The sequence below is a fragment of the Ambystoma mexicanum genome, chromosome 5q (genome assembly GCF_040938575.1).
Source record: "Ambystoma mexicanum isolate Mex_15411 chromosome 5q, UKY_AmexF1_1, whole genome shotgun sequence".
NCBI lineage: Eukaryota > Metazoa > Chordata > Amphibia > Caudata > Ambystomatidae > Ambystoma > Ambystoma mexicanum.
The window spans coordinates 61,592,387-61,605,969 of NC_090933.1; positions in this window are offsets into that span (position 1 = coordinate 61,592,387).

Here is a 13,583-nt window from a genome sequence, read left to right on the forward strand (position 1 = left end):
GTTAAGCCGCCGATAAAATCCATGGAAACTCTGTATCGGGAAACGACCACGCCCGGCAAGCGTAGGGGTCCGCTTGCCGAGCTTGAAAACTAACTCTCAGACCTCGCATTTCATTGTGCCAATGGTCCTCGTAGATCCGGAACTGCCTAAACGGTTGCATGCTATAAAGGCATACATCGATAGCGGGGCTATAGGAAACTATGTGGATCGAGAATTGGTCTCTAGGATAAACCTCCCTCTGCGTCCTAAAACCAACAAAGATGTCATCACCACAGTAGATGGAACTGAAATTGACTCTGGACCGGTAACACATTCCACAGCTGAGGTGACACTTGTAGGTCCGGATGGCCATCGGGAGGCAGTTGTGTTTGATGTAATCAAGGCTCCACAGTTTCAGCTTATTCTCGGAATCCCTTGGTTAGAGACACATAATCCTCGAATTGATTGGCGAGCAAAGAGAATAACCTTCCCGGATTGTGCACAAACCTGCTACCCAGAAAATTCAAAGATTAATCTAGCATCAGTAACCTCTGTCCCCGTGCAACTACCTCCAGAGTACCAAGACTTTCAGGACGTCTTCCAAAAGGAACAGGCCAACAAGTTACCTCCCCACAGATCGTACGATTGCCAAATCGATCTGGTGCCCGGTGCACAACCCCCTTGTAGCAGGATTTACGCCCTTACTGAACCAGAGAATCTGCATTTGAGACAATATTTAGATCAATACCTCGCCAATGGTTTCATTAGCCCGTCAAAGTCCCCGGCATCCTCAGCTTTGTTCTTCGTGCCTAAAAAAGAAGGCGACCTTAGAACTTGTATCGATTACCGCGCATTGAACCAGATAACTGTTAAAAATCGTTACCCTCTGCCTCTGATCCCTGAACTCCTTGACCAGGTGAAGGACGCTTGCGTATACACCAAGTTAGATCTCCGGGGGGCTTATCTGGTACGAGTAAAAGAAGGCGACGAATGGAAAACGGTCATCCGTACAAAATATGGACTATTCGAATACCAGGTGATGCCTTTTGGGTTGTGCAACACTCCTGCAGCCTTCCAATTCTTCATGAACGATGTCCTTCGGGAACTCATCGATGTCTGTGTTGTCATGTATATCGATGACATTCTTTTGTACTCCTCTTCGGAATCTGATCACAGAAAGCATGTCAGGGCCGTCCTAGAGAAACTGCGCCAGCACAAACTGTTTGCCAAGCTGGAAAAATGTGTTTTCCATACCACCGAGGTTGAGTTTCTCGAATTCATCCTGACACCTAAAGGGGTCCGAATGGATTCACGGAAAGTGGATGCCATCCTCAAATGGCCATCACCTAGTTCGGTGAAAGGTGTCCAAAGCATGCTTGGTTTTGCCAACTTTTGTCGCAGGTTTATCCCGGAGTTTTCACGTGTGGTGCAACCCATCACTGCACTCTTGCGAAAAAATAAACGTTTTGAATGGACCAAGGAAGCCGAACAGGCCTTTCAGGAGTTGAAAGCTAAGTTCACGTCCGCACCTATTTTGAAGCACCCGCGTCCCGATCTCCCATATATAGTCGAAACCGACACGTCCAGCTTAGCCATGGGAGCTGTCCTGTCTCAGAGAGACCCTGAAACCAACCAACTGCACCCCGTAGCATTTTGGTCCAGAAAGTTCTCGCCGCCGGAGATAAATTATGCGATCACTGATAAGGAACTATTAGCCATTGGCGGCATTATCTCCTCGGCGCCCGGCATACCATCACCGTGATCACTGATCACTGAAATTTACAATATTTAAAAACTGCCAAGGCTCAATCGTCTCGACAGCTCCAATGGGCTTTGTTCTTTGCTGAGTTCGATTTTGTAATCACCTACCGCCCCGGCTATAAGAAGGGTAAGGCGGACGCTCTATCCCGAATTGGAATGGAAGAAATAGAGACAAACTCAGAAGCTGTGCCGATAATTCCCGAACAAAGAATTTTGGGGATAACCACTTTACAAACCCTTGAAGACATTCAAGCACGAGTGAAACAATTCCTGGACTCTTCAGCCTTGCAGGATTGGATTAAAAGGGGGTCTAACTTTTCAGTCATGGATGGCTTACCTTACTTCCAAGGACGCTTATTTTTGCCAGAAAAGGAATTGCAAGAACGGGTTATTTCCCGTCATCAAGATACCCTGATAGAAGGACATCCTGGCATTGCCAAAACAGAGGAAAAGGTTAAACGACAATTCTGGTGGCCTTCCTGGCGAAAGGATATTAAATCTTTTGTGATGTCCTGTGGAGTTTGTGCCCAAAACAAAGGTCAAAAGACAAGACCCGCCAGTCTTCTTCAGCCCTTAGACATTCCACCAGCACCTTGGCACACCCTGTCACTAGATTTTATCACGGACCTGCCCTCTTGTAATGGTTACAATACTATTCTGGTCGTGGTGGATTTATTTTCCAAAATGGCCCACTTTATTCCATTGAAAGGATTACCTTCAGCCTTTGTTCTTGCCAAAGAATTCCTCGAAAATATCATCCGTTTGCATGGATTCCAGTCCATACTAGTCTCCGATCGGGGAAGCCAGTTTATTTCTCATTTTTGGAAAAAGTGTTGTCAACTGGCACAAATCGACGTAAGACTCTCGACCAGCCACCACCCACAGACCGATGGTCAGACGGAGAGAACGAACCAGACCCTTGAACAATATCTACGATGTATGTTGCATCAATCGGAGGGTAATTGGAAGGACATTTTATGGGTGGCAGAATATGCATACAATAACTCGATACACTCTGGAACTGGTCAGAGCCCCTTTTATACCCTATATGGACATCACCCTCGTACTTCAGACTTGCACTCACCTCTGAGCCTTGAAATGCCCGCAGTGGACCATTTGCATTCTACGATAACTCAAGCTTTCAAGGATGCAACTGCACATTTGCAACATGCGAAAGGGAAATACAAAATGAATACGGATCTGCATCGAAGAGAGGCGCCTCCATACCAAATAGGGGATCAAGTATGGTTGGCTACCAAACACCTATCACTCAAGGGGCCACAAACTTTTAATCCAAGGTATTTAGGCCCTTACTCGATCAAAGCTATAATCAACCCAGTGGCAGTCAAGCTCGATCTACCAGCTAACATGCGAATTCACCCCGTTTTTGATGTGTCACTTTTGAAACCTGTGCACCCAGGAACCAGATTAACAAAGCCACCAGAACCGATTCAGATAGATGGGGAGCCTGAATTCGAGGTGAAGAACATTTTGGATTCTAAGATCTCAAAATCAAAACTTTTCTATCTAATTGATTGGAAAGGGTACGGGCCTCAGGAAAGGTCTTGGGAACCCAGTGATCACGTACATGCACCTCGGCTGGTAAAAAGGTTCCATCGGAATTTCCCAAACAAACCGAAACCTCCAGAAGGAACGACCTTGGGAGGGGCCTTGGGGGGGGGGAGTGCTGTCATGATGCCTACCCCCGGAGCATCAGGCCAGGCCCAGCACCCCCAGAAGCAGGCATCATGCCCTCGGGTAAAAGCCCAGCGGCCCCTTATAGGTGCTCTTTGGACTCAGTCCTGGCGCCTTTGGCGCCAGGCTCATGTTGGACATCAGTCCTGGTGCCATAGGCGCCAGGCTCATAAAGGGAGGTGTTTTGTGCACTTACCTGATGCAGACCATGCTGCACGCTTCAGGCCTCCCTGAGACCTGAAAGGACTATTTTTTCATAGGGACTATTTTTTCACTCGGGCGTGGCCAGGGAAGGATACATACCTAGTTGGGGAAGGATACATACCTGGGACTTCTTTGGAGGCTATTTAAGCCACGCCCAGACAGCAGCTCATGCTTCGCGTTGTTCTGCTTCCTGCAGCTTAACGCTCACCGTGTCTGCTCCTGCTCCTGGACTCCAGCCACGCCCGCCTCGAACCTGGAAGACCTGCAAGGAAGGAAGAGAAGAGAAAGGTGAAAACCAAGGACTATTTCAAACTTCTTACCTGCATCCGGAATCTTCTCGCCAGCATCCCTGAAGAAAGACTTCCATTTAAAAGCATCGGATGCCACATCTCTGCACATAGGGGAGAGAGGAAGAAACAAAAGGTGAGCAGAAGGAACACAGAAGGAAAGCCTGATTAACAGCCATAATACTTACCGGCTTTTTTTCCACATTTCGGGTCGGCGCCGCCCCGTTGGCAGGTATCGTACCCCAGCCCCTATAGGGAAAGGACAAGAGACATTTCTGGGGAATGATAAGGACATTTAGAGGGATCACCCTCATCACTACTCACCTCAGCAGTTTAACCCCTCAACGCATCACCTTCATTCTGCACCTGAAATAAAGGACAGATCACAGGTTAGAAAGACAACATAAAGGGGGCCTCACTTGAACTTTGAACTTTCATACTTACGGCGCATCGCTCAGGAAAGTCAAGTGGATTTTGCCAGCGCCATTCTGAAAACCAGTGAAATAACTGGACAAACACGTGCCCCTGCACCAGAAGCAGAATGGAGAGTTCATCCTTCCAAACCATAAGGTGAGCTTAAACCGGGGTTTGGAGGAAGTTAGAGAGGAACGAAGGGGGAAGGGGAAAGGGGGGAGCTAGCACACTATTCTGCAGACTGTTAATCCCCTTTCTCATCTGCAGAAGGATATTCCTACGGGCCAGGCAAGCACGATTTGGAGGTCCTGTCCAATCGGTGTTCCGGGTCCTGCGCATCACGCTAGAAGAGGCCACAGCAATCCAGACTAGACCAGCGCCCCCGTGGGAACCAGGTGAGCGTTACAGAGAGTGGGGAGAAGGAGCGCAAAAAGCTTGACTGGGCAGAGCAAATGGAGGGAGAAGAGAGAAGGAAGAGGGACCGGGAAATGAAAGTGCAGTGCGAGGAGAGAGACAGGAAGAGAGCGGGGAAACTGGAAAGAGAAGAAAGGGAATGGAGGAGGAAGGAAGAGAGGGAGCTTATGGGAAAAGAGCGTGGAGAAGGGATATATGGCAAGGGAATGGGTACAAAAGCAGGAGGATGAACGGGGCCATAAGTGGTCAGTGAGTGGGTTGCACTGAAATGGGAAAGGAAGAGATGGGAGGAGGAGAGAAGGACTGAACAAGACATCACAGCCAAACATGATAGAGGCGCAGTAGGGGGAGGTGAAGGATGCATGGGGTTATGGAAGGGAGACAGCAAGTATAGCACCCTAGAAATTTACTGTGTGTATTGTAGATTGTGGCAAGAGAAGACGGTTAAACAAACGGCAGAGGCAGAGAAAGGCAGATGAGGCCAAGTTGGTAGAAAATAAATTAAAGTATGCAAACGAAGGGGCAGTTAAAACCAGCCCGACTCACATGCACCAGCATCACAATAGCAGTATCAGCAACCAGTATCAGCAACCGCCACAATACGCACTGCCCTTGAGGGGAGGATACATGGGGCAGGGTGGGCTCCAGCAAGGGTTCAAAGAAGGGGGGGAACTCCAAGGAGGGTGCAAGTTTGGACCACAGATGCACCACAATCAGGGAGGATTTCAGGCCTATGGACAGCAGGGACCACAGAATGCAGGAAACATTCCAGGGGGTGTTTCAGGACAGGGGAGGGAGTCACTACAGTGCTGGATCTGCAGGCATTTAGGACATGTTTCAAGAACCTGTCATTTTGGGGGAGCAAAGCAAAATGGGGGGCGGAATCAGGAACAACAATAGTATGCAGGGGCACAGGGAAATTATTATGCCCAGTGCCAGCAGCAGCAAGGACAGATACAGGGATCATTTCAGCAGACACCACAAGCACCAACACAGGCAGTGTCACCACTACAGGTACAGACACAACAAATGACAGCACCACTACCCCAGGATTTACAAGCATCACAACCCAGGGCACTGCACAGCAGTCAGCGCACATACAGAACACTGACACAATAGCAACAGTACCGGTTAGATGACTGGGAGGGGTTATCTTGGTGGGGAACAACCCTTTCAAAGGAAATGGATTGACATTATACTCCTAATAGGACAGCCCCAGACAAACTTGATTTGTCTCTGCCACACACACTCACGCACACTCAATCCTGCAGTGGACAATTGCATAGGGGTGGTGATGGGTAACACACATTTTTCCTTTCTCGGTGACAGTGGGGCGACTAGGCCATCCATTAGGGAAGGGACATTTATGACATCATGAGCAGACTGGATATAACCATTTTATTCACAGACAAAGCCATAACTTGTTCAACACCAGGCATACACATGCTGAAAATAAGGAAGATTGTTTAGGCATAGTGGGGGTGCATGGTACAAAGGGGGGTGCGTAAAGATAGTGCATACAAAGAGTAAAATCAGCTACATTCTGAGCTCACATCTTCCAGCGAGGAGACTGGGCCCATGCATACACAAATAACACTGAGCAATTCAATGAGACACACAAGGAGGAGAAAGGTGCACTTGAGAGGGGAGGCGTTCCTTTCATTGACGGTTCACTATCGATCAGACTGATGGGGTCAAGAGGTTTTGAAATTCTGTAGTGAGACTGAGGGAAGGTAGGACAAGTGAGAAGGTTAGGGGCGCACGATTGCCAACTAATTATAAAACACACACAGCAAAATGAGTTGCTCTCACACTGGCACTAGAACACAGCGCAGAAAACTGAAGGCCCTGAGAGGAGAGAGGAACATGGTGATGTGAGTGGGGTACAACAATACATAAGAAACACACATCATGGAATTGCGGGGAGCTGCACCCCGGGAGGAGAGAACTTTGGGTAACAGGTGGATGATCCATGTTCCCAACAGACACCCTTTGGCGACAAAATAACACAGGGCAAGTAGTAATTCCACTAGCGCTTTTGAACAAAGCACTGGCACAAATGCATTAGCCAACACACATAGGTAAAGAGGTCATTGCTGCACAAATTGGAGAATAATGGTGGTATTAAAATTTGGGAGTAGATCATGAGGGGAGAAATATATTGTCTAACTGCAACAGTAATGAAAGTAGTGGAGTAATACAATGCTAGACTTAAATGAGTAATTAGCAGAGTAGGGTTTAAGTGGACATGGGGTGGGATACAGGGCATGGGAGTAAATTGTGATGGTTGGGGTTGATGGAGAACAAAAACAAAAAGGAAAAAAGAGATAAAAAGGGGGGGACTGTTAGTGAACACTTGGTAGCAAATTTCATTAGTACCAGCTTAAAGCGCCTGCAGTTCACTGCAGGGAACGCCCTGAGAAGTTGTGAGAGGAGCCATAGAAGAAAGATCAAAAAACCCTGCAATTCTCTTAATTAAGGAACATGGTCCTCTTAATTTAGAGACACAGCCACCCTATATGACAGATTTACCACCCTGATGTTTCCCTGTTTAGCTTGTCAGCGCCTAATTCCGGACAAAGGCGCGCAATATAAATAGCTTAAAGTAAAGTACAGTAAATACAAAGACTCAAAGGCCCATTTGTACGCTACCACCTAAATTGCGTTTATATGATCCAAGTGTGTCATGAGTATCTTCACCTAAATTAAGTGCAGATGATCCAGATGTGTTAAGGATACAGCTACAGGACAGTGGTTGTCTACCCATTTTCCAGGTAAATTTCAAATTGTGCAACAAGTTACGGTCCGACCGCCATTGAACGCCCACCAGGTGGTGACAGGATGGTGCATAAATGTACCCTTGGCTCCTCCCACTAGGACACTGAATAGTGTAAGAGTAGTGCAGAGAGGTTAGGTCAAGAAATTGAGGAATATGTCAATTCTCAGGTCTCAAGCGCTTCTTTTTCATTTCTCGCCAGATACAAAGGACCCAGGGCAGGCTTGAAGACAACGGACAACTAAATTCAAATGGCTAGGGACTAGAGTGGGACATTTTGCCCTCCTGACAGACTTTGTTAGATGTGTAAGGTGTCAAGCCCTACAAAGCGGTGGCCACCCTGGCAACGAGGGAGTAACAATCAACAGGGCAAACGCAACAGATTTTCATGAACTACAAGACAACACGAACACTCTCGAGTTAGGGAAACCTGGCCATCCTATGGTCCAACACACACAAGCAGCTAGAAATAGGGATCAACACCCCAGTGTGTATAGAATGATGAAATAGGCTTCAAATGATATTTTGTGCACCAAACAGCTGTAACACTGTTTTGTTCTCTCTCTCTTTTCCTTGCACATGCAGGTTGTTGCATATGTATGCTGTTAGAATTGTGTAGGAAATGTCCTTGATGTTACCTCCCATTAATCACCATGAGGCCTACTCATTCAACCATTCTGAAGCCTTTCCCACTCAATTTGCCCACTCTATCAGACCGCATAGAGCACGTTTCCCTGAAATATATTTCCTTGCTTCCATTGAATACATAGCCCAAACTTTTCTCCAACTAGAATACAGTGCATATACTGGCCGACCCACATTGAGAAACCCTCAACAAGAAATGTTCGGGGGGGGAGGTTTCATTTTTGCCCTCAGTGATTGTTTAGTTGCGGAGCTTGAGGTTACTAACAAGTACTAACGTATTAACAACTTTCTTGCAATTTTCAGGCAGGCAACTTTATCATCTCATCAGCTGCAAGGACCCAGCAGCGTAAGTGGTTATGGGCAAGCCAATAAGGACTCTTATCCTCATGATGGGACTGTTAATGATGAATGGAATAATGGGGGGTGGTCATTTAAAAATCATATGTAATAGTGAGCATTACCGCTGTACCCCCTACTAACATTCCTTAACCCAAGCAGGAAGACCTACAGTGTCAGAGGGTGAGGAAAAGACTGCTGCCAAAGTAAGGAGAGGTAAGCGCAGTGTAACTGCAGACACAAAGAGTAAAACATACACCTTACACACATAGCAGAAGTAACCAACATGCACATGTACAAAATTGGTAGGGATACCACTGGGGAGAGCTGTCCTGACTGCTCTTTAATCACCTATGCCTTGAGAGAATTGATTGCAACAGAAATACTTACAGCAAAGGACGACGCCCATGTATCTCAAAGTGTTCCAAACGTGAAGATTGCAAGGGAAGACAGCAACATTGAGATTGATGTAAAAAGAGGCAATCCCCTATGAAAGAAGGTTACATCAAGACACTACCCATGATGAACAACTACTGGCAGCTCATTGAAGAACAACTGTATGGTGGCCAGAGAGAGAAGAAACAACTAGCAAATGCACCAGTGAGCAAGCTGCAAGAAAAAAGAAAAAAAAAAGAGAAAAAAAATGAAAATATGATAAGTGCCTAACGGAGTGGGACAAGAGAGCGAAGATGGTGACTTGGGTGGAGAATGAAGAAGGACCTATACTCTGAAATCACCAGGCTTATGTTACCAGCACAACAGTGAAAAGAAGTGGACGAACATGCTGGATGGAAGAAGTTTGAGACAAGTAGGGAGATGAGAGCAGGAACAGCAGTGCTTGTAGTCTACTATAGAGCATATGGATCTAAAGCTCAAGAGAAACTGCCACAGAATTAGGGAGGTGACTGTTCGTTGGTGCACATCAGCATGCCCTTGTTGGTGGTGCCCAAGGAACACGTGAGGTCTGACGACTTCCGCAAGATGGAAAACAACCGAAGGAAGAAGAGATGACTGAACAAAGCACCAAAAATCCAAACAACGGAAGAAGAGAAACAGACAGAGGAGTGAAAAGAGGGTTGGAACTACTTCTCGAGCGAGACAGAAGCAACATTGGATGAAGTACCAGCACTCAAAAGACTGTTCAGCAGAAAGCACATGTGAACAGAGAAAGACAAGAACTGGCTAACGTTTTCATGGTTATGGATACCATCATGACTGGCTGGTGGATTGAAGATGATAACTGAAGCCCTAGTACTGAGCGCAGCATCATTTTGCAAAATCAAGATCCATTGCATGATGTGAGAGAACAGCAGGAGAAGCGATCGGAATGCAAATAAAAGACATGGTGAAAGGATGAGCCGGACTAAGGGAGAAGATAGCGGTGCACAACATGGTTCCAGCAGTAATAAAGGTGGACACTCCCTGTGATTCGAGGAAGTACGAAGGGAAGTGAGTGTGGTGGAATGCAGAAGTAGAATACTCCTACATGTACTGGTCATCGACAATCATGTGAACAATTATGGACACTTCAGAGAATTGACAAAGATATGCTGATCGAAAGAAGATGAATGTTGCATGCTGGTGTGGTCGACAAGTCGACCAGAGAGGGGACTGAAGAGGGAAAATCAAGATCAAACTCCTGCCCCCTCACCCCAGGCACATCAACAGACAGAACAGCAGGAAGAATAAGGAGAGCACTCATCATTTGCACCAAGCCCCAGTACGCCCATGGGTAACAAGTATGTATGTATGTATGTAATCTTATAGAGCGCCGGAAGCCCGCAGGCATCAGGGCGCTTGGACAAGACAAACACTTCCTAAATAGCTCAAGATAGAAACCTCAAAACTAACTGAGCTACACGGGATAACAGAGAACTCCTTACTTATCTGAATAGATGAGTCTTGAGTCGTTTTCTAAACACTGAGTGGCTGCTTCCTATTCTCAGTGCATCAGGCAAGTTGTTCCACAACTGGGCTGCCAATACCACAAAAGATCTTCCCAAACCAGATTGAAGTTTGTATTTGGGAATGGTCAGGAGGCTCTTGCATATGGACCGAAGCTGTCTGTGGGGTACATAGAGAGCCAGATTATTCTTCAAATAACTGGGGGCGTTACCGTAGAGGCATTTGTGTACCAGTTACACAGATTTACATTTAATTCTCTCCTCTACTCTAAGCCAGTGTAGAGCTATTCTGTCCTTGGTTACGTGGTCTCTTTTCTTGAGATTTTTAACCAGCCTGACTGTCATTCTGTAAGACTTGTCATCTAGCCAAGTCCGTAACAGATGCCCCAATCAATAGGGCATTTCCGTAATCGAGCCTTGACAACACGATGGCTCTAGCAACAGTGGCAATATTACCTTCTCTCAGAAAAGGTCTGATGGCCTTCATGAGCCGTAGGTAGTAGGATGTGTTTTTTTGCAGGTAATTGGTCTGTGCATCGGAATTGACAGCAGAGTTCACCATCATACCGAGGGTTTTAACCTGGGCAGATACTGAAATTCTGGCTTCCTTAATCTGAACGGATCTGTATTCCTTTCCCAATTTAGCTAGGAGCCGACTGGAACCGAAAAGCATTAGTTTGGTTTTAGAGTCATTAAGACACATCCAGTTCGACTGCATCCATACATCGATCACACTATAGACTTTGTCGATCTTGATACTATCTGCACTGTGACTGCCTTCAAGCTCCAATATGAGCTGCGTATCATCTGCGTAGTTTGTGAAAAACACTCCAGACTCTACCAAAATACTTCAGATTAGGCATGTAGATGTTGAAGAGCATGGGTGACAAACTAGCACCCTGTGCTACACCGCACATGATGGAACAGGGGTCGGAGAAACAACTTCACCAGTGTACTCTGACCTGGCGATCAGATAGAAATGATACCAGCCACTTAATTGCCATTTCAGAGCAGCCAACATTTTCTCTCATTGCTTTGATTAATAATTGATGATTGACCAAGTCGAAAGCCGCACTTAAGTCTAACAGCATTAAGATCCCTCCTACTTGACCCTTATCCACCAGACTCAGCATGTGATTCTGGAGGTCCAGCATGGCCAATCTGTACTATGAGATGCTCTAAAGCCAGACTGTTGTTGATGAAGGGTCGTATGTTTTTCAACAAAATTTTGCAGTTGCTGTGTGGCTATTCTATCCAGGATTTTAAGAACAACATTAGAGTTGGTAATGGGGCAAATATTGGCCGGGTCCTTAAGGTCCAAACCTGCCTTTTTTACCAACGGAGTGATGGTAACCTTTTGAGCTCCTTGGCCCCCCCTTAAGGGATGCATTAACTATTTTCAATAGGATGGGGGCAAAAAGCTCCTTATATCGGAGAATGATGTTGGAGGGTAACACATTTTCTGCACATGATGTTGGTTTCATGGGACCTAGCACCTCCAACAATTCGACTTCAGTGATAGGGTGGAACGTGAAAATCTCTTCTCCTAGACAGAGGTTGTCCTCTTCGGGTACCGTTATCTGCTTCGATGTAAGTCTAGCTTTAATAATATTTTGTCTAGCTTTATCAATTTTGGCTGGGAAGGCCTTCTGTACATTGTCGCAATCTACCTTTGTGGGCAGAAACGGTGGTGTGAGATTCTTAGGTTTCTCTATACTCTTAGATTCCGAAGAGTTTGCTCATCTTATTATCAGCATTTTCTATTTCAGTGTTGAAATAGTTAGCTTTCACTGTTTTTATCATTTCTTTGTACCTCTTATTTTCATGCTTCCATTTTACCTTGTTTTCTGCAGACTTGTCTTGTCTCTACTTCTTTTCAAGGGCCCTTTTTTCAACTTTAATGGTCTGAAGCTCCGCAGTAAACCATTTCTAGTTATTATTATCTTTCCTGACTAACTTGGTTTTAAGTGGCGCCACATTCTCCACCAGCTCTTGAATGTGCATAGTATATTTCTCTAATAAGGTTATACAATTATCTTGCTCCTGAAAGGAGAGCAAGATTTTATCAAGGCATGGCTGAAGTTGTACATTGTTCAGGTTTCTAAAGTTTCTACAGTCCACCTGGACATGGGGATTATAATGAGGAAGAGATGTTTGCAATTTTAAATCGCAAAAGACTAAGTAGTGGTCGCTCCAAATGCAAGGTACAGTATTACACTCCAGAGTCAGAAGGTTGTGGGTGAGCAACCAATCTAATTGGTTCCCCTGTGGGGTTGAGGGCTCCTCATTTATAATATGGAAATCGAGATTATTTAGGGCTTTTTCTAGCAATATAGCTTCCTTGTCTTTCTTGTTCCCACGCCGCTAATTGAAATCCAAAACCACCAAGGTAGATACGTTAGTGGATCTCAAGCTAGCCAGTTGTGAACAAAGTTCATTAGGGAAGTTTGAAACCAATGACGGAGGTCTATATAGAACAATAAGATTAAAACAATTGTTGGGGAGAAGACCAACTTCAATTGAATGGCTTCACATCCACTACAGCAGAAGTTGACCCTGAAAAATTTAAGATTTTCTTTAACAATAATTGCCACCCCTTCACCCAGGCCCTGACTCTATTAACATTATAACATTATAAATGGTGTAGCCCTCCAGAACAGCCAGCTGACACATAGGCCCTATAGGGTCTCTGAGCCAGGTTTCTGTCACACAAAAGATATCATATTGTTTGTCAAGGATCAGTTTGTTGACATTGATAGCATATTTAACCATAGAATGTGTGTTAAGCAAGGATACAAGGCTCGGACGGCAATGGCATCAATTCTTCTTCTATATTATTTTTTATGTGATTAACAGTGTCAACCCCACTCTTCAGCAACCCATCCTTCACCCCAGTGGGCACAAGCAACATGCTCTCCAGATTAAGGCTGCTGAACAGAGAAAAGATGCTTGTTACCTGGGGAGTAGGAAGACGAAAATGCAAGAGACGTGGCAGAGCAGAGCACACCCGGAGCAAAACAGAGTTAACCGGCCCCTACGCGCCTGACATGATGTTAAATGAGCACGCAAACTACAATAATGCTGGGATTTGTAGTTCGCTGCACTCTGGTCTACCTAGCAACGAGACGTATCTTTGAAAGTACTTGTTTCGGTACAGAAGTTTGACAC